A 21,003-nucleotide genomic window follows, 5' to 3' on the forward strand; every position below is an offset into this window, starting at 1 on the left:
CCGCATAGAACAAAAATACTTAAGATTGTTCTTGAAAGGTTTTTATTAAGATTTTCTCATCTAAGTGTTTACTATAATAATTTATTTACCAAGAAAATGTTAACCAATATCTAACAAAGATAAAGTCTTAACACAAAATTATTTGAAGAACCATGATAATATCCTGAAAAATATTACCTAAATGAGCTTAAAAGTGAAAAATGCCAGATGGCTTTAGAATTTCCATTTCCAAAACGGAATTTTAGTGTTTGATCTTGCTTCTTCAGAGGACAAGTATTTCATCATGTATTACTGTAGCAATTATTTTCTACCTTAGGGTTTAGTGAAACTAGTTAGCACAGTCACTAGGTCTGTCCTTAGAAAGAAAGAATCTCCCAAAGAAGAATTTACTCCTTCTCATGTACATAGTGGTTGCATTGTGTGACACTGCAAAGAGCGCTGGAATACGGGTTAGGAGATTTAGGATCCAGTCCTGCTTCTGTCATTAAAAAGTCCCCAGACCACTTTGGGTCTCAGTTTCTTCACGTGTAAAATGAAAAGTTTGGGTCAGATAATGCCTAAGGTCTCTTCCAATCCAAATATTTTATTTAAGAATTTGGAAACTGATTTATATTGCATACAAAAGTAGAAAAGTTAATAAAAGTAATTTTAAAAAGTTGAGATGGTAACTTTGAACGTAAATGTGAAACAAGCTGTGTCACAGTGTATTTAGCTAAAATGACTGATATGCAAATGGTGGTATTCTCAATCTAAGAAATAAAATCTATATTCTCTGCACTGGACAATAAGCTGCCAAAACAACAAACAAACGAAGAAACCCAGGCAATGCTGACAACCCGACCGCAGAATAACTTACTTTCTGAACCAGGGTTTCTCAACCTCAGAGCTACTGACATTTTGAGATGGGTATTTCCTTGCAGCGGGGGGCCTCCTGCGCAATGTAGGATGTTTGGTAGCCTTCCTAGCCTCTATCCACTAGATGCCAGTAACATCCCTGACCCCCAAATCGTGATAACCAAAAAGGTCTCCAGATATTTGTCCCTAGCTGAGAATCACTGCTATAAAGTGAACCAGCCTTCTCTGGCTTCCTGTCTTGAGCTGTGCCCAAGGTACCAGCGTTGTCAGGATATCTTAACACCTTTTAAATATATATATATATATATTTCTATGAACCAAAGCACCAAAAACAAGAATTATTATTAGTATGCGAGTTATAATACATGGATGCTTACTTGTGCCAGGCACCAAATAATCTTATTTCCTTAAGCCAGTATCCATTCAGTTAACTCTTCTATTCTATGCAAAATAGAATCTTTATCCCCAAAGACCTTGCTTTATGGCTAGAGAGACACACAGCCCATGAATATAAAATGGGCTTCAGACCGTTTAAAAAGTAGGGCACTGATGAAGTGAGTATGACTGAAGAGGTTGCTGAGTGAAGGTCTGATAAGAGTGGACAGGAAGAGGGGTGTCAGAGAGGAGTGAAATGGCCCTTACAGGGAGTACTGCGGGGCAGAGGCAGGAGACAAGCCAAGCGTGAGGAACGGCAGGCCAGGCGCCCCAGGAGCAGTGAGAACTCTGAATTAGAAAGAAAGGCAATGAAGGCTGTGGGAGGAGTTTGTGGAGTCCTGAGGTCCAGCCCAAGGGCTTGGCTTCAATTTCAGCTGTAAGTGACAAGAAAGCTGACCTTGAGAAGGGCAGTGAAGTGAAAGGAGCTTTCTGATGGAAGCAACACCTTTCATTCCTACTACAGGGGCTTTGAAAGAAATTGAAAGACTATTCAAAAATGCCATTTTACTTCCCAGGATGGCAGTCCAAGGATGATTTTGCAGTTTTTTCTTTCCACTCCCACTTCAAAAGGTGATCAGTATGGAAATCTAGAGTCTAGCAAGCCTCACATACAACCATTTTCAGGGCAGCTAAATGATTCTGTGACCAAGATTGTGCAGTAGCTATATCTTCATTGTAGGATATTGGAAAGTGCCATCCTCCTTCCCAAATAAATGCCAAAGACAGCAATGCCAGAGCAAGAAACCATGCAGGATACTGACCAGAGGATGAATGTTGCGGTCATATGGGTTTGGTCTTCAGTCCTGAATCCATCACGTACTATTTGTGATCTTCAATTTTCTCTTCTGTTAAATGGAAATAAGAGGTGTATTGAAAGCAATCATGGTATGTTGAAAATATTGGGATAAATAATTATATAATACATACTTTATAATATAAAGCGCTTAGCAGAATCTCTGGTGGTTAGTTAGGAATCAATAATATACATTATATACAATAAGCTAATTATTCATTTTAAAATGTAAATACTTCTCTTCAAGAGTTTTACAAATGTACCAGAATCCCCTTGAGGCTGCCTTTCGCATGTAAATATGTTTTGTGAATCCACAAAATGAGAAATTTTTAAGTAAGATAAATGGTATGAGGAAGGAAGGCTTCAACTACATCTGGAAAATAGAAAGTGCTCAAGAGGACTTTTCGTTTTAACTAAAAGGTTGGTGAAAGAATGAGCAGATCAGGTTCAGAGTTCCTGAGAAGGATTATGGAGAGAGGAGAGGCTGAGGCAAAGCTGACGCACTGCGTGTGGCCCCATGGGTGCACGCAGGTCTGTGCAGTCCTGCCCAGGGCAAGAGGCATCTCTTAGAGGGAGTGTTCCTGAATTCAGGTTCAGCTGCTCATTGCTTGAAAGCCAATACTCTAGAGACAAGTGTTGGTAGGAAAGGAAAGGTTGCTTTATTCAGGAGGCCAGCAATCTGGGGAGAAGGTGGACTCGTGTCCAACAGCCAACTTCCAACTGCCGATCAGGAGGCAAAAGATTTTAAAGGAGAGTTTCAGGGGTGTACAGGTGGAACGAGGGGGCTACGTGCAGAACAGCACAGTCAGCTCCTACAATCATCTTGAAATTGGTCATGTGGTGGTCTGATAAGTATCATCTTGATTGTTTTAAGTACAGTTAACCTTTAGTTCTAGGGTTGGTTTGTTCCCCTTTCTTTGAGGCCAGTTCTTGGAATTGTGCAAGATGGAGCAGCTTATGTCATGGCTATAGTCTGGTCATCACTTCTTCTACGTGCTGGAGGTTTCAGTATCTGTAAAACAGCTCAAAAGATATGACTCAGAATATTATCTCTAGCCCTTGAGGAGGAACTAAAAGTCCTTGACTTTGTTTAATGGCTAAACTACTATTATTTTTTTCTTGCTTGACTATTTTCCTTCATTTCTGCATTTTCTCACTTCTCTGATTAAATTTATTCCTTGGCTAAAGTTTTTCTACAGACAAGAGGCAGGCAGAGGACATGGGGTCTGTCCTGGGAAGGGCCCAGGGGGCACTGCTCCATTACAGGAGGTTTTAGTGCTTTTGGATGTCCCTGGGTGTTCTGTTCTCTTCATATTGTTTCCTGTATCCCCTTCTTTCTCAACTCCAAAGAAAATAGGGTTTTGAGCAGCTCAAACACATCCTGCCACTCTCAACCCTGGGAAGGAATGGAAAGGGGCATCTGTCTTTGTCTGAAATGAGTTGGGGACATATAGGACAGAAAGAATGTCTCTTGCACGAGTGAGGAGGTGGCCTTGCATAGGGTAGTTTCAACCAGAAACCAAAGGATCCTATGAAGAATATAGCTTAAGCCAAAGCTATTAATCAAAAGGGGGTCTGGTCTGCTGTGAAACTGGAGAATAGGAGGTAAGGCAGATAAAAGAGAAAGACTCAGTCCCAAAGCCAGATAAGTTACTGGGCCTCAGGGAGTTGAATGAGGTGCTAGTTTACCAAACCCAATGCATTCATCTTAATCTCTTGGTTCTGTGTCCAGGATGTCAATCTGTGGATCTTGATTTTTCAGGAGGAGTAAACAATGTCCTTCCATTTGAGGCTGGTCTCATTTCGGTTTAAGACACTCTGTCTCTGAGGCAGTGACCTCTGGTCCTCCCAAGTGTTGACTTATTTCTGCACTGGTGCCTTCTCCTGACCTGATCTCTCTGGGTTCTGATTCTTTGTCTGACTTCACCTCTCCAGTTCCTTCTATCTTTTGGTTTTTTTTTTTTTTTGCAGTACGCAGGCCTCACTGTTGTGGCCTCTCCTGTTGCGGAGCACGGGCTCCGGACGCACAGGCTCAGCGGCCATGGCTCACGGGCCCAGCCGCTCCGTGCCATGTGGGATCTTCCCGGACCGGGGCACGAACCCGTGTCCCCTGCATCGGCAGGCGGACTCTCAACCACTGAGCCACCAGGGAAGCCCTATCTTTTGGTTTTTTATGTATCTCTGTCTCCAGTCTACCTGTTCAACGTGTTCTTATAATCTGGTTCCAACTTCTACCTTAGTTCATTTTCTGCTGTAGTTCTCCTGGCCCTGGTTTATAATCCTTCATTTCACAATCTACGGTTGCTCAAGTTTCAGTGTAACAAAGGAGGAGGGTCTATGGAACGTCAGAAGAGACTATTCAGTGCTGTACAAAAGAGGAACAAAGGATGACCCTCATGAACATTGAATTTGTTCCATGTGTCCTTACACTGTTAGAACTTAGTTGAGTCCATGAACTGATGGCATGTGCCTGTAGTGTGAGAGCTTGTGATGAGGGGAGGCACTGGAGAAGGAGATCATCAGGGAAGACTTGATGAGATGGAATTGGCGTGGTTTTGAATGGAAGAAATCTTCCCTTCTGTCCTTGCCCTCTCTGCCCACCCTCCTTGCACTCTTTGATGGTTATGCCAGAGTTCACTTGAGCTCAACCTGTGTATGAGATGAGCTCCTTATCTGTCTTATTAGCCAGATATCATTCTGCCATTTGATGTTTATTAAATATGTCATCTTCTTATGATACAGAACACTTTCCAGAGACCAATTGTGACCACAAAAGCTAGTTCAGGTCTCACATTCATCAGTGTTTTGGAAAGAACATAACCTTTTTTCACTGTTTAATTCCTGTCCATTCCTTGGTGTAAGTAAATGCTCTCTGACTTCCTTAAGATGTTTTTAACTTACTTAGAAGTACAATTGCATTGTGATATTATCTGATAGTATATAGAGATAACATAATTCCATGTTGGCTTTCTATTCTGAGCTGTTCCCCTTCATCTCTTTCTCTTCATTATCCAGTCTGTAAAGTTTATGTCATGTTGGTCAAAATGTTACTTTTAACTAAAACGCATCATTCTCATCATCTAAAGTTCTGCTAAAAGTGAAAAACTGGGAGCAGTATAAAGGAGTAATTTGTAAGTGGTGAAATTCAGAGTTATTGTGCATGTATCTTATGTATAACAGGCAGCTGTGAAAAATCGTTAAAAAGCATGATTTCAGAAAATGTTTAATAGCATGGAAAATGCTTATTACACAATCTAAGAAAAAAATGAGATGCAAAAACACATAAATTATATAATTTAAAATAGGTAAAAAACATAGATCACATATGAAGAAAAACAATGGAAGGAAAATACCAAATGTTACCAGAGTTTATATCTGGTATGAGTTTATGGCTGATTTTATGATTAAAAAAATTTATATGCTTTCCAAGTTTTTTAAAAAATTAATTAATTAATTAATTTTTGGCTGTGTTGGGTCTTCATTTCCGTGCGAGGGCTTTCTCTAGTTGCGGCAAGCGGGGGGCACTCTTCATCGCGGTGCGTGGGCCTCTCACTATCGCGGCCTCTCTTGTTGCGGAGCACAGGCTCAGTAGCTGTGGCTCACGGGCCTAGTTGCTCCGCGGCATGTGGGATCTTCCCAGACCAGGGCTCGAACTCGTGTCCCCTGCACTGGCAGGCAGATTCTCAACCACTGCGCCACCAGGAAAGCCCCTATGTTTTTTTTTAAAGTGTGCATTATATCATAAAAGAATAAACACGATAAAAATTTCCTTAATAATACCTTACTTATAATACCCTTTCAAGGGACAGCTTCTTGTTCTACAATCTTCCCAGAAACCTCCTCTCCTTTATATTAATTGCCTTTTGTATCTTTTAAGTAGCCAAGCATTTATACGTACATCTGAACAACTCTCATCAGTAACATATTTAATGCTACCTCTTTGTGACTTGTGTAAATAGTTTTATTTTTTTGTAGTCATCAGAAGGGCGCTTTTTGTTTGTTTGTTTAATCTTGGTGTCTAAGAAGCAGAACTGCCAAGAAGGTGCAGGCTTTACTGTGAGTTAGCAGTCAGAAATCAAAGTAAAATGCAATGTGGAGAGAGAACGGTTGGTTGTGGGGTGTTCTATGCTAGGCACTTCCACGGTGACCTCATTTCCTCTTTAGACCCCACTCAAGAAGTAGGTGTCCACTCCTCCTCACATATGAAGAACCGGAGGCTCAGTGAAGCTCTAAGACTTACACAGGGCACACAGCTGGTAAGTGCTGCCTCTTCCAGGCCTGTTTTTTCAACTGGACTCTTCTACTTTACCCGGTCAAAAACACATCTATCTGGCAAGGTGTGTACACTGAGAGAGCAACAACATAACTGAAAATGTAAGTTTATGAATGCATGACGGCAAAATGTGTGTATGTATATGTTTTAATGCTTCTCATTTCACATCACAGCAACTTATTTTGTGTATGTTGTATATAAGTTCCTTGTTGTCAGAGAACAAATGTTTTCATTCCTTTTTAACTTCCTACGGTTCAGTCCAGATTCTCGATGGGTGCTCTCACCTAGCCATTAAATCTTCATCTTATATACTACTCATGGCACACTGCTATTCTGGATCCAGAGATGGTTTGGTGCATTTCATTATGTAAGGACTTTGTGCAGAAGGATAATAGCTAATGAAACAACAAAGACTTCCAGACAATCAAAACAATTTGTGTGGGAGCTATAGCTATGATCTCGTGCATACCTTCATAAACTTTAGAGAATTAAAACTGGCCAATTTTGTAGCTAATTTTTAGACAAGAATGGTAGAAAATGCAAATGTTATTAATGCTACTTATATAACTACTTTCTAGAAGAATAATAGTCTCTTAAATTAGTGATATTTTCTGAAGTGTTAAAAGGTAGTAATAACAATTGAGTTCCAAATATGTTGCTGAAATTAGAACATTTTGGTAAGGTCGGTAAGCAAAGTTGTAGTAATTAAATCACCAGTGACTAATGTATCTGATAGTTCTTAGATTCCAATACATGGCTGAATCAGAATATTGAAAAGATCAATAAGAAAGTGATAATAATTAAAATACCACCAACAAAACCAAAGCTACTTGGCTTTCTCTTCATGTATTTTTACTCATTTTATTTTGCAAAACTTTATATGTATCCTAGGATTAATTAATTGATTAGTTAACTAACTGAATATCTAATCACATCCTGGGTGTTCTGCCAGATATAACTCGAAGTACAAAAATAAGAAAAGACACAGTTCCTGGCATCAAGGATGTTAAAGTCTAGTTTGTTATTTGTATTTCAACAAGGACACAAAGAACAGTAAATGAAGATGGGGAGAGGAGAAGAGGCAATGTGGTCCAAGTAGAGAATGAGTCAATCTAAAGGGGTTTTATCAGTTCACCCAGAGGCAACAAATACTGCTGGCCAGATGACAGTGAAGGTGGTTTTCATAACATTTCACTGCAAGACGTGTAATGTTTATAAAGCCATGAACCATGTAGTTCTGTTCAGGGCAGTACTGTATGCAAAGGAACTCAGCTACCAAAAGTAATTTCAGAACATCTCAAATACTGCACTTCTGTTTCTCAAATACTAGGAAGGGTACAAATAGCTCTCGGAAAATTTCCTCTTTTCTCTTTCCCACAAGTTGCCGTCACACCCCATAGCTATTCGCACTCCTAGCTTCTTTTCTGAGCCATTTCCTCTGCCCCCAGTTTGGGCTGTTTTTATTTTTCTCTTCCCGCCGTCTCTGGCTCTTCATCCTAATTGACTCTGTTACATCTTCCTCCTTTCCTACCACCTCGCAGGCACTGCTCTCTGTTCATTCTCTGACGATTCTCCATTACTAATGCCCAAAGCTTACTTTCTCTTGACATCTCTTCTCTTCTCAGAAGATAAACGAGAGAGGGAAGCAGCACAAAGCCAGAATCTTCTTTAGCAGCCTGGAAAGACTCTTAAATAAGTAGTTTTTGCGCTCTTATAGAGGTTCAAAATCTTTCCTAAAACCTACCATACCTGAGGTCCTGCACATTAGTCCTTTAATCTCTTGCCTATAGAATTGCTCTGTCAGAGTGCTGTTGCCTGTGTATTTTCATACCTCTGTTGCTGCAACTTTCATTGCAGCTGTGATTGACTCAGGAAACAGCCTTCAACTGTAGAAATGTAGGTCAGGATCATACATATGTAGGATGTCATTCATATGGAAGATAAAAGACAAGAATTTCTATTGTAAACTTCCTCTTTCCTTAATTCATTCTAGTATTTTCCAGTATTGTAGGTCTTGGTACTTTGATTTTTCCTGGTTTCACATGGAAAAAAGTGGAATCTTTCATATTAATATTCATGGACATGTGATACAACCCATAAACTATCATTAAATAGATTATTTACCAAAATATATTATTTTCCAAAATCGATCCAATAGTTATGACTATCAGAATGCATATTATAGGAATGAATTTGATAAAGTTTTCATGGGTTATGGGCTGAGGGATAAATTTTTGAGTAGTTAGAAGGCTCTACTACTGTGGTGGTGGAAAGATTACTTGCATCTATATGTATATGTATTGTACACACACACAATTATTTTAATAATGACATGACATATAGAAAAATAATTGCACAAGTATTATAAAAAGTCTCATCCAAGTCCTTTCCCACTAAATTCCTCTCCAAACCAAAAATGCTAAAAGGCTGAAAACTGGTAGATGTGAGCTTTCCCCAGTTATTTACTTCCTCTCATACTTGCAGGAAGTGTTAATGAACTGAGGGCTTACACAAAATCCAGCACACGGTTGTCACTCAAATTTTTACTGAATGGAAAATGAACCCCCCAAATCAGAGCACAGAAGCATACAAGGTAGGAAGGAGCTGAGTGCATCCTGTTCATTTATATACTGAGTAACTGTTCCCTGCATAATCACAGAGTGGCTGAAGATGATTCATCTGAAAGACCTATTTAAGGAAGGAAGTGAAAGTCAGAGGCTAAAAAATGACCCATAATCAGGTGCTGACAGTTGTGTGTTGAAAGGTTCTATGTAAAGCCAAACTTTCCAACCACAAAAAGGGACCTGTTTTGTTCAACATTTTGGAGTGAAGAAATTAAGGGGAAAGCTGAGCTAAGATGAAAGGTCTAGAAATAGTTTTAACTTTCATGCTTGACACAGAGAAATAAAAGAAATCTACTGAATAGATTAAACAAATAAATGTCCAATCATGCGTTTAATTTGAATTCCCATGAACATTTGTAGAATTTGTAAGAAGACTCCAAAGTTTATTTTTCATACAAGGTAGGCCATCTCATATGCCCAAAATTGAAAAGCCTTATGAAATTGTGTACAGATGACTTGACGATTCAGGGGCAGAATGTTCAGATTGTCTGTTGTTGATGTTCCCTGCACCTCCCTTATAAGTTTACTCACTCATTCATTTATTCCTTTTTAAAAAATTCAACGGATACTTAGTACTTCATGCTGGGCATTGTGCTAGGTTTTGGGGATACAAAAAATGTGTTTCCTTCTGTTAAGGAACTTACAGTCTGGTTTGTAAGACAAGAAAAGAGACTTTAATGGTACAGTGTTATAAGTGCTGTGACAAAAAATAAGCCCAGAATGCTAATTCAGACCGGGGGATTGAAGAAGCCTTCCAGGAAGTATTAATGCATGAGATGTGCTCTGAATAAAAACGAGTTTAACCAGATGAAGGCAAGGCACTAGAGCATGGGTGCTAAATGCATAGATTCTACAGATCCCAGGCTGTCTGGGATCAAGTCGTGGTTTTGCCAGAAACTATGCGTGACTCCAGGCAAATGTCTCTCCCTTTTCTCCATGAGTGGGGATAACAATAGTATCCACCATCTACTTACCCATCCCAGGGTTGTAAGGATGAATATGTAAGTTAATACTTCCAAAGCACTCAGAACAGTGCCTGTCTCACTGAAGTATTATATGTGTGTGATGAATAAAGGGGTTGAGTGTTCTAAGTAGCAGGTAGAGCTGGTGCAGTGGCCTGAAAGGGTATGCATGCTGCATTTAGGAAAGAGTTAAGAATAGAGCGTACAGTCCATACTGAAAAGGATTGAAAGATAAGGCCAGAGAAATATGAAGGGTCTGTTAAAGAATGTGGCTATTATCCTAGACATCATGAAGAACCATGAAAATATTTTAAGCAAAGGAGTAAGATTAGATTCGTGTTTTAAACAGGTCACTGGCAATGCTGTGGAGAGTAGATTATAGGGTGGGTGGCAACTCTGGCATTTGGGAGGCAAAAAAATATTTTCCCATGTTTCCTGATAGCAAGAATCATCTGGGTTGCTTTTTAAACATACATATTTCCAGGCTCCTTTCTGGGAGATTATGACGCAGAAGGTTTGGGGCATGTCTGGTAATCTGCAGTTTTAACAAGCATAAAAACATATGCTTCCTGTCTTCAGATGATTTTTGTCTTCAGAGCGATTTTGCAAACACTGAGTTGGGGGGTAGCTGTAGGCATCTAGATAAGGACTAATGAGGACCCAAACAAAAGTGGTAGAAACGTGGTTGGAAACAAGGGGGCTGATTTCAAAAGGAAGATGTAACAGGACTTAAGCGACTGATAGGATGGAGCCAAGGATAACATTCAGATTTTTGACTTGGGTGACTAGGCAGATTGTGGAAGAATCTGGAAGAAAAGTAGGTCTGGCAGTGAGATTAATGAGATCAGACTCGGACAGGTTGAGTTTGGAGTGTCAGTGGGGAGAAAGTCCAGTCAGAGGTTGCATATACATTCCTGAAGTAAGGAAAGAGATTTAGGCTCTGGAGACATAAAATTAGAAATCATCAGTGTACAGGTAGTAACCAAAGATTGGCAAACTCTAACATTTAATTGGTGGGTAGGGGAACATAATCCTTTTTTATTTGTTCTTGCATTCATTCACTCATTCAATAATTCATTCAACAAACCACTTAAAATGCTTATTTTGTGCTAGCACCATGCTACACACTTTTTCCATAAAGGAGACTGTGAAGAAATAGCTAAGAGGCCTATACGGAAAAGAATAGTGTTATCAAAGCCAAGGGAGAAGATTGTGTTAAATGATGCCAAGATGCTGAATGAGATGATAAGGGAAATGGGTTCCCTGGATCTAGCAAGAAACAAGAAGTTCACTGGTAATTTATGAGAGAATAGATTCTGCTGAGTGATGGGTAAGGAAATTGAACTTGAGGCATGGCTTGAGGCGTGAATGGGCAGTGAGGGAGTGTAGTTAATGAAGGAAGAAGAGAAGTAGATGAGCTAGACTGCAGAAACAAGGTTTCAAAATCTTCCCCTACCTGAGTGCATGTCCTTTTGCAGTGTTTCTTTGTAGTTACTCTCATCAAGAGGTGGAGTCTGTTTCTTCACCCTTTAATCTGAGCTTAGTCATGTGACTTGCTATGACCAATAAAACATTAGCAAATGTGACGTAAACAGAAGCTTGAAAAGTCCTTGAGCATTGGGGCTTGCCTCTCTTGCTGCTCTTGGGAATCCTGTGGCTGCCACCAGGTAAATATAAACCTGGAGTAATTTGCTGGAGACCTGTGGCCAGTCATCTTCATCACCCCACTGGCAGCCAGCATCAACTGACAGCCAGCACCGGCCACCAGACATTGAGCGAGACATTGAATCAGCCCTTAGCCAATCTACGCACTGACTTTAGCCCCAGAGTGAGCATAGCCAATCCTAGCAGAATGACCCAGCAAATACCAGCTTAAATCACTGATTCACAGAGAAGTGATACTGTTTAAGCCATTTAGTTTCAGGGATAGTTTCTTACACAGCAAAAACTAATGGATAGAACAGAATATTGTCTGAGTGTCGAAGATTTCATATGTCTAAGTTAGCCCAGGGTTTGTATCTGAGCTGGACTGGAGGTCGGAAAAGCTCAGGTTGTTCTTAGTCTCTTTTCTCTTCTTAACACATTGTCTCAGCCAGAAACAATAAAAGTAGTATATAGGAGGGACTTCCCTGGTGGCACAGTGGTTAAGAATCCGCCTGCCAATGCAGGGGACACGGGTTTGATCCCTAGTCCGGGAAGATTCTACATGCTGCGAAGCAACTAAGCTCGTGCACCAAAACTACTGAGCCTGCGCTCTAGAGCCCGTGAGCCACAACTACTGAAGCCAGCATGCCTAGAGCCTGGGCTCTGCAACAAGAGAAGCCACTGAAACAAGAGAAGCCACCGCAAGAGAAGCACGCGCACCGCAATGAAGAGCAGCCCCCGCTCGCCGCAACTAGAGAAAGCCCACACACAGCAACAAAGACCCAACGCAGCCAAAAACAAATAAATAAAATAGTAGTACATAGGCGTGGAATGGCTAGGTCACGTAGTATTATTGATTGAAAAAAGGCAGACCCCCCCCCAAAGTACATACTGTGTAATTCCATTTATATAAAATTCTAGAAAATACACACTCATCTATAATAACAGAAAGCAGATCAATGGTTGCCTGGGAATGAGATGAAGGAGGGAGGGATGGGTTAAAAAGGGTCACAAGGAAACCTTTAGGAATAATGGGTATATTCATTATATTGATTGTGGTGACAGATTTATGGGTGTATACTGTATACAAATGTCAAAACTCATAAAGTTGTACATTTTAAACATGTGCAGTTCAACGTACATCAATTGCACCTCAATAAAGCTGTTAAAGAGAAAAAGAGGAACAAACAAAACCTTCTAGCTGTGCTTCCTATTCATAAATGAGGTTGCAGAATAATGTCCTCCAAGGATGTTCCTGGCTTTATCTATGGACCTAGAGATGTGAGCTGTGGAACTGGGTAGGACTGTATATATTCTACCTTACATGGAAAAGGAGCTTTGCAGGTATAATCAAAGGTATGGACCGTGAAGTCAGGAGATTATCCTGGGTTAATGGCATGGGCACAATATAATCACGTGAGTCCTAAAAAGGGAAGAAACTTTTCTGATTGGGTCAGAGAGATGAGACAGAAGAGGAAGGAGGAGAGATTTGAAGAACTCAACTTGCCATTGCTGGCTTTGAAGGTGAGCGAGGGGGCCATGAGCCAAGGAATGTGGCAGCTTCTAGAAGCTGGGAATGGGCCTCAGTTTACAGGAAGCAAGAAGACAAGACTTCAGTCCTTCTCCCATCACAAAGAACTAAATTCTGCAAATAACCCAAATGAGTAAGAAACAGATTCTCCCTTAAAATCTCCAGAAAGAAATGCAGCCTGCAGATACCTGGTTTGTAGTCCGGTAAGACCCATACTAGATTGCTGAACTACTAAACTATAAGACACTTAATTTGTGTTGTTTTATGCTACTATATTTGTGGTAATTTGTTACAGCAGTAATAAAAACTGAATGCACAAGGTTTTCACGGGCAGAAGGTTGAACTTATCGGCTAAAGTAGCTGTTTGAATGACCTGTATTTCCTAGCCATAAATCACAAATAATCAAGAGTTGATTGTATTTTTGCTTCCATTTGCTTCCATCTTACTAACTTTAGACTTATTCACCTTTTAAAATGCTGCTCTGGACACTAAGGTTTGCTGCCATAGGCTGGTTGTGGGAGCCTAGCTCTTCTGATCCCCTAGTCAGAACCATACCCAGATGACATTTTCCAACTATAGGTATATCTTCTCATTAAACACTGGTCTCATCAAACATCACTATTGTAAATTATGGTTTTTGTTTTTGTGTGCAGACTTTGAAAGGCAACAGACTCCAAGGGGAAATATTATAGACTTTTCCAGACACCTACCTATTCTCTCTTCAGGGTTTAAAACCTGAAAACAGATTGCCTGGGTTTAAATACTGGCTCCACTCTACACCTTACGACTTGCTTAGCAGTTGGAGACAGCAGTGGTACACTGAAAGCGAGGCTGAAATGAGCCTATTCATGTAAAACACTTTTAACAATGCCTGGTATGTATAAGCACTCAGGGAGTGTTGGGTTGCTAATTATGATGATGATGATGATGATGATGACGACGATGTTTTTGCTGCTGATAGGAAAATTTCTATCTCAATAGTGAATTCGTATATCCCAATTTCATATGTCCTAGCAGAAGAGATCTCCATTTGCCTTTCTTGTGTGCTTGTCCTGCTAAGATGCACATCATTTCCTCTGTCTTTCTTGTCCTAAAATTTCCTGTTTCTTGTTTCTACTGAAGTAGAAGCAGGAAGAGAAAATCACATAGTGACATTTGCTGAGCATAGCAGAATTCTGTCCAATGACTTTTTTTTTCCCAATTAGAAGGGTGTGTTGCCAGGACAGAGGATTATTTACACTTTCCTTGTCTTTTCAGCCTTTTCCAAATGGCTTTGATGTCCATATTGAGACTTTCCTCATCAGCACATGATAACGAGCCAAAAGATTCCTGAAATTCTGTTGTCTCTAAAAACAAAACAGAACATTCTGACCAAACCATTTACAATTTTATTACACATCAGCTTTCCTGTGTGATATTTATTTGAGGAAAGGCCCTCTCTGACGTGAGGGGCTTGGTTTTAGATAATTAAATCAGACAGATTAAAATGATGATCTGAGTCAGGAGAAGAAAAAGATACACTATGTGATGGAAGCTATTTTTAATGAACTTGAGTACACAGAGGAGAAAACATATGGATGATATTGCTAATTTAGTACCGTGTGTGCTTCAGGCTTTATGTGCAGTTTTCTAGATGGGCAGCCAACTTTTTGGTCTTCATTTTTTAATGGAGTGCTGCAAGAGATACTCCCTGACGTACGGAACAGTCAACTGAAAATCAAGTAGCAGGGTTAACGTAGGCAGTTGTTTTCACTGTGGTTACAAGATGACAGAGGCTTCCAAATTTGCACACATACATTGAAGTGGAAATGGGTGTCAAATCTAAGAGCTCTGTGTGGGCAGCCTGGACTGTGGGTATTTCAATTTGAAAATTTTGTTAGTTGCCATAGTAATTGTCACAATCATGTGGTTTCTGTGGTCTTTGTGCTACTGAACACCTATTAGAAGCACCCAGCAAGCAGAAGTATTTTATTTATTTTTTCCCTTGTGCATACTTATAGAGAAAAATAATGTGTAGTCAGAATTTAAGTTGAATTAAAAATAAAAAAAAGATCACTTGCATATCTTTATGTAAAACATGTTCATTTCCCAATTATTCTTTTAATTAGTTTTCTCTTCAACAGAGAAATTATCAGGAAGTGATTTTTTTTTTTTTTTTCCAAAACAAGGAGTCCCAGAAACCAAGGTTACAAAGCTTCATAAAAAGAACAGGAAACTCCTCTCTTGTTATGAATGTGTTGTGTCAGCATGATGCTGCTCAAATTCAGACTGAAATTTAAGCTGAATTGAAAGTGACTGTGTATGTTACTAATCCCTTTGCAAATGGTGCCCACCATGGCCACGGATTACTTAGTCCCTGGATGCTATTCTCAAAGCTAGGTTTTGCAGGTGGTTTTTGAAACAATGACAGGCATTATTTGACTAAACAAAATATTTATATTGCAATAGTTATAAAAACTTGAATGTTTATGGCTACTCACAGCCCTCCTCATCTTTGCCATAGAATTATTATTTTTTTTACTATTTGAATATTGTTTTTGAAGTTAATTTAAGATACAGATATAATAATGACAAAAATAGGAATGTCTTCTTTGGGTTATTTTATTTTTTTATTTTTTATTTTTTTCTTCCAGTTTTGAGATATAACTGACATAGAGCACTGTATAAGTTTAAGGTGTACAGAATAATGATTTGACTGACATACAGCATGAAATATAATCACAATAAGTTTAGTGAACATCCATTATCACATATATCACATCCATCATCAAAATTAAAGAAATAGAAAATCTTTTTCCTTGCGATGAGAACGCTTAGGATTTACTCTCTTAACAACTTTCACATATGAAGTACAGCAGTGCTAATTACATTTATCATGTTATGCATTACATCCTAGTACTTATTTATCTTATAACTGGAAGTTTGTACCTTTTGACTGCCTTCATCCACTTCCTTCTCGTTCCACCCCCTGCCTCTGGTAACTACAAATCTGATCTCTTTTTCTATGAATTTATTTGTTTTTGAAGCATAATTGACCTACAACACTATCTTTGTATGATACAGATGGAAACTAGATTTATCCTGGTGATCATTTTGAAACACACAGAAATATCAAATCACTATGTTGTGATTTGACCATATTTTCTTATTTTAATCAGAAGGGGATAGGGCTGGTGCCAATCTTTGGTTGAGCTATAGGATGTGGGAACTGAAGTTTCTCCGTTGGCTTGCAGACCTCATGAGAGGAGAAGGTGGCACCAGTGGCTCGTCTGGAGCCAGGATGGCTGTGCATGCTTGGATGGGGCAGTAGGAATTGACCACCTCTTACTATTTCCAATGAAATTCCCTGAACAAATTTGGGGTGAGTGTCAAATGTCATTTCTTACATTTAATACACTAGATATATACACTGATTAATTAAAAATTGGTAGCATGTCACAACACAGGAATCTTTGTACAGCTATGGATTTCACTGCCTTTGAAGTTTATTATCAGTAGATGTGTTCTAAGTGAGCTTTATGTATTAGTAAAGATACTTTGATCATAAGGATTCTGCCAACCAGAAAAAATGACAAGGAAACTACACACTCGGCAAACTACTGGGGATGAAACCATTTGCAGTTGAAAAGTTATCAATTTTATAGCCTGGCTCTTCTATGTCCTTTCCTGCTGGAAATATTTAGGATTATGGAAATGCTAAACTTTTATTAAAAAGTAAATAGTGTACAGTGAGATGAAAACTCAACTAATGCCTTCAAAATTTTATTAGATATGATAAATAATGCAAAAAATTAAAAAATGAATTAAATTTAAAAATTAAGAAATAAAATTAGAATTACATTTTTAAAAATTAAGAAAAACATAAGACAGTATTACCTTCATAACAAATTGTTCTTTTTTATTTAAATCTTTTAAATTTAATTTTGAATAAAGCATTCTTGTTGTTCAAAAAAACATAAGAAGTTATACAGTGAAAAGCGTCTTTTATATCCATGTCGTTCATTTTTTAGTTTGCCCCTAGGTCCAACCCTCTGGATAACAGCTATTATTCTTTTTTATTTTTTATTATTTTGTGTCCCTCATGACTTTTAAAGAGGAATCTTTTTAAAAAATAATTTAATTTAATTTATTTATTTTTGGCTGCGTTGGGTCTTCATTGCTGTGCAAGGGCTTTCTCTAGTTGCAGTGAGCGGGGGCTACTCTTTGTTGTGGTGTGCGGGCTTCTCACTGGAGTGGCTTCTCTTGTTGCGGAGCATGGGCTCTAGGCGCGGGGGCTTCAGTAGTTGTGGCACGTGGGCTCAGTAGTTGTGGCTCGTGGGCTTAGTTGCTCCGCGTCATGTGGGATCTTCCTGGACCAGGGCTCAAACCTATGTCCCCTGCATTGGCAGGCAGATTCTTAACCACTGCGCCACCAGGGAAGCCCATAACAGCTATTATCAATCTTGGAGTATTCATTTAGAATTCCTTTATGCATATACAAGAAAATATAGCTACATTATTTTTCTCCTTTTTACCCAAAAGATGACATACTACACACTCTATTCTCTTTTCACTTAACAAACACTATTCTACTTTTGCTTAATCACACTATTTTCACTTAATATACCTTGGATACCACTTGATATCAGTGCAGGGAGAGTTTCTGCTTTCAATTTTTAACAACTACCTGTAATTCCATTATATGGACATACTACTAACTATTTAGCTAGTTACATATTGATGGACATTAGTATATTTTCAAATTTTTTTGTTGCAATGACTAATCTTGTACTAATGTACAGGCAGCATTCCACACACCACTAGTGGATATCTGGGTTTTCCTAGCAGTGGAATTGCTAGGGTGAAGGGTATATACATTTGTAAGATGTATAGATATTAGCATACGGCCAACTTATACTCCCATCAGCAATGCATGAGAAAATGCTATTTTTCCCTCAGAGTCCTATCAACCGAATGTGTTTGCTAACTTTGGATTTTTGCCAACTGAGAGGTAGAAAGTGATATCCTGTGTGGTTTCTGTTTATATTTCTTTTTTTATAAGGGAGGTTGATTATCTTGTCATTTATTTAAGAGCAAATTTCATTTCCTTTTTCTGTATTTGAAAATGGTAATGGTCTTACCAATTTATATCAGTATATTAGAGAATCTAGCCCTGTGTGGTGAGTTCTAAATATTTCTCACAGTTTGTCTTTTTTAAAACTTTGTTCATGACTTTCTTTCTGCAATTAAAAAAAAAATTCGCCTGTGTCCAAATTTACCAAAAAAATAATTTATGACTTGGGGATTCTGAGTCATAAAAGTTTAGACAGACCTTCCTAACTCCAAATTTATAAAGTAATCGTTCCAGCTTTCCTTCTTACTGTTTTATGGTTGTATTTAAAAAAATTTAAATCTTTGGTACCTTTGGAATTTATTTTGGCATATGAAGTAAGATATGGATATTACTTTACTTATCCCTAAAGTATTTATCGACCAGTCCCTTTTCTTCCTAATGACTTGAGATGGCATCTTTTTTATACACTCAATTCCTGTATGTATCTGATACACTTACTTCTGGAATTTCTATTTTGCTAATGGACCACTATGCTACTCTTAATTATTTAAGTTTTAAAATTGTTTTAATGTCTTTTAGGGCTGGTCCCCTTCTATGTTTATTTTTCTTACTAAATTTAGCATCTGGTGATATAGCTTAGAACTATTGGGCTTTCACTGAGATCATGTTAAATTTACAAGTTAATTTAGAGAGAACTGACACATATATGATGTTTAGCCTTCCTACCCAATAACATGGACTTTCCATTTGTAGAAAGGCTATTTTGTGGCCATCAGTATTATTTTAAATTTTATTTTTAACAGGTCTCACATTTTTCTTGACATTAAGTTTATGTACTTTATCTTTTCTGTTGCTGTTATATATGAACTCTTTTCTCCTATTAAATCTTCTAACTGGTTGTTTGGATATATAAAAACAACTCAGTTTTGCACATTGATTTTGTACTTCATTATTAGTGAATTCTCTTATTGTTTGTAGTAGTTTTTAATAAAACCTCTTGAATCTTCTAATTATACTACCATGTTATCTATAATTAGTGGTATTTTTACTCATCTCTTCCAATTTTTATATATATAATCTTTTTCTATTGGGTAATGGTACTAATAACTCCAACACAATGTTGCATAGTAGTAGTGTTAGTGGATACTAGCCAACACAATGAAAACACTTCCATAAAAGTCAGAAGCATTATGATGGCTTTGTTTCGAATTAGATACATTTTATTGCAACAAGATAGCCTCCTATTTTTATTTCAATGTTTTCTTGGTTGTTTTATTTGTTTGTTGTATCAGGAAAGGTGGATGAATTTTGTCCAACACTTTTTCAGCATCTATGGAGAGATCCTACACTTTTTTTCTTTAGATTTGTCAATATGAACTGCATTAATAGAGTTTCTAGTAGTGGACCATTATGATCTCAGTTGGTAACAATGTTTTTTTGTTTGTTTGTTTTTTTAAATGAGCTCCTGGATTCTTTTTGCTAATATATTATTTAGAATATCTGCACCATTATTAATAGTGTGATTAATAGTCTCTAGGTAGTGTGATCAAAGAATGTTACTTTTATGGTTCTATTTTTTTAGATTTTGTAAAGTTTTCTATTGGTCATTTTTGGGAAAAGAAGTGTATTCTCTAATTTCAGGTTATGGTGTTTATACTATATGAATCATTTGCATTATATCAATTATGATATTTAGGTCATTGTATCCTTACTTATTTTTTCCTACCTGATTAATCATGCACTGGAGAGATGAATTGGAGTCTCCCAAGATTAGCATGTTTGTGTTTATTTCTCTTTATGTCTCCTGTAGTTTCTGCCCAATGAATGCTGCTATTTGTTGCATAGATAGACTTAACTGTAATATCTTTACTGGGAATTGAACCCTTTGACATTATTAAGTTGTCTTCTTTGCTTTATTTAAATCTGCTTGTTCTGACTTCCACCTTGCTTGAGATGAAGATTATGACTTCTTTATATTATTCATTTTTGTTTGGTAGACCTTTGATTTCTCTTCTATTTTAAGATGATCTTAGGTTTTTGCCTTGTATTTGGCATGGAGTAGGGTTTTACTTTGTGATTTAATCTGTAAAAATTTTCTTTTATATACATGAATCAAGACAATTTACATTTATTGATTTGACAGAGGTGTTGGGTCTTAGTTTTGTTATTATTTTATATCATGTTTTTATTTTATAACTTTTTAAAAAGTCTATTACTACATGGTGTGTTTTCTTTGTCTGCTGATTGTTTTCAGTGTGAAATTTTGCTGAGATTTAAGGAGGTTTTTATTTTATTTTATTTTAATATTATCATAATTATATCTTTATGTAATGTCACTGGTCGTAATCTTCAAACAGAATCTATTAGTTTCCTTTTATGATGATAAAAGTAGTTTGTTTACTCTTATTTCCTCATTTCTGTCTCTCTTTCACTCTCCAATTGTAGTCAATTATCTTTCTTAATGTTCTATTTTATAGAGTTATATATGCTTATAAGTCAGTTTTAAATTATAGCACTTGACTCTTGGCTACTGCAGATGGAATTACTTACTATTCTACTCCATTCTTTCCCTTTTCCCTCCCATTTAAAAAAAATTGAGTTCTTATTCTATTGTCAGGCATATACAGTTTGCACTATGTTCCTTCACCATAAACTGTGGTTTGTGTTAGTCTTAATTGCAGAGTTAAATACATTCAATGGTCGTTACAAGTCCTTTTGCTGTAGTTCTCCAGTTATGTCTTGGTTGACTGAAGCTTTTCCTCTAGTAGTTTCCCTGAGAAGTGTCCATGAGAACAATATTCCATGAATTTGTGCATATTTAAAACATCTGTA

This window comes from Grampus griseus, assembly GCF_964374135.1.
Source record: "Grampus griseus genome assembly, chromosome: 11".
NCBI classification, from domain to species: Eukaryota; Metazoa; Chordata; class Mammalia; order Artiodactyla; family Delphinidae; genus Grampus; species Grampus griseus.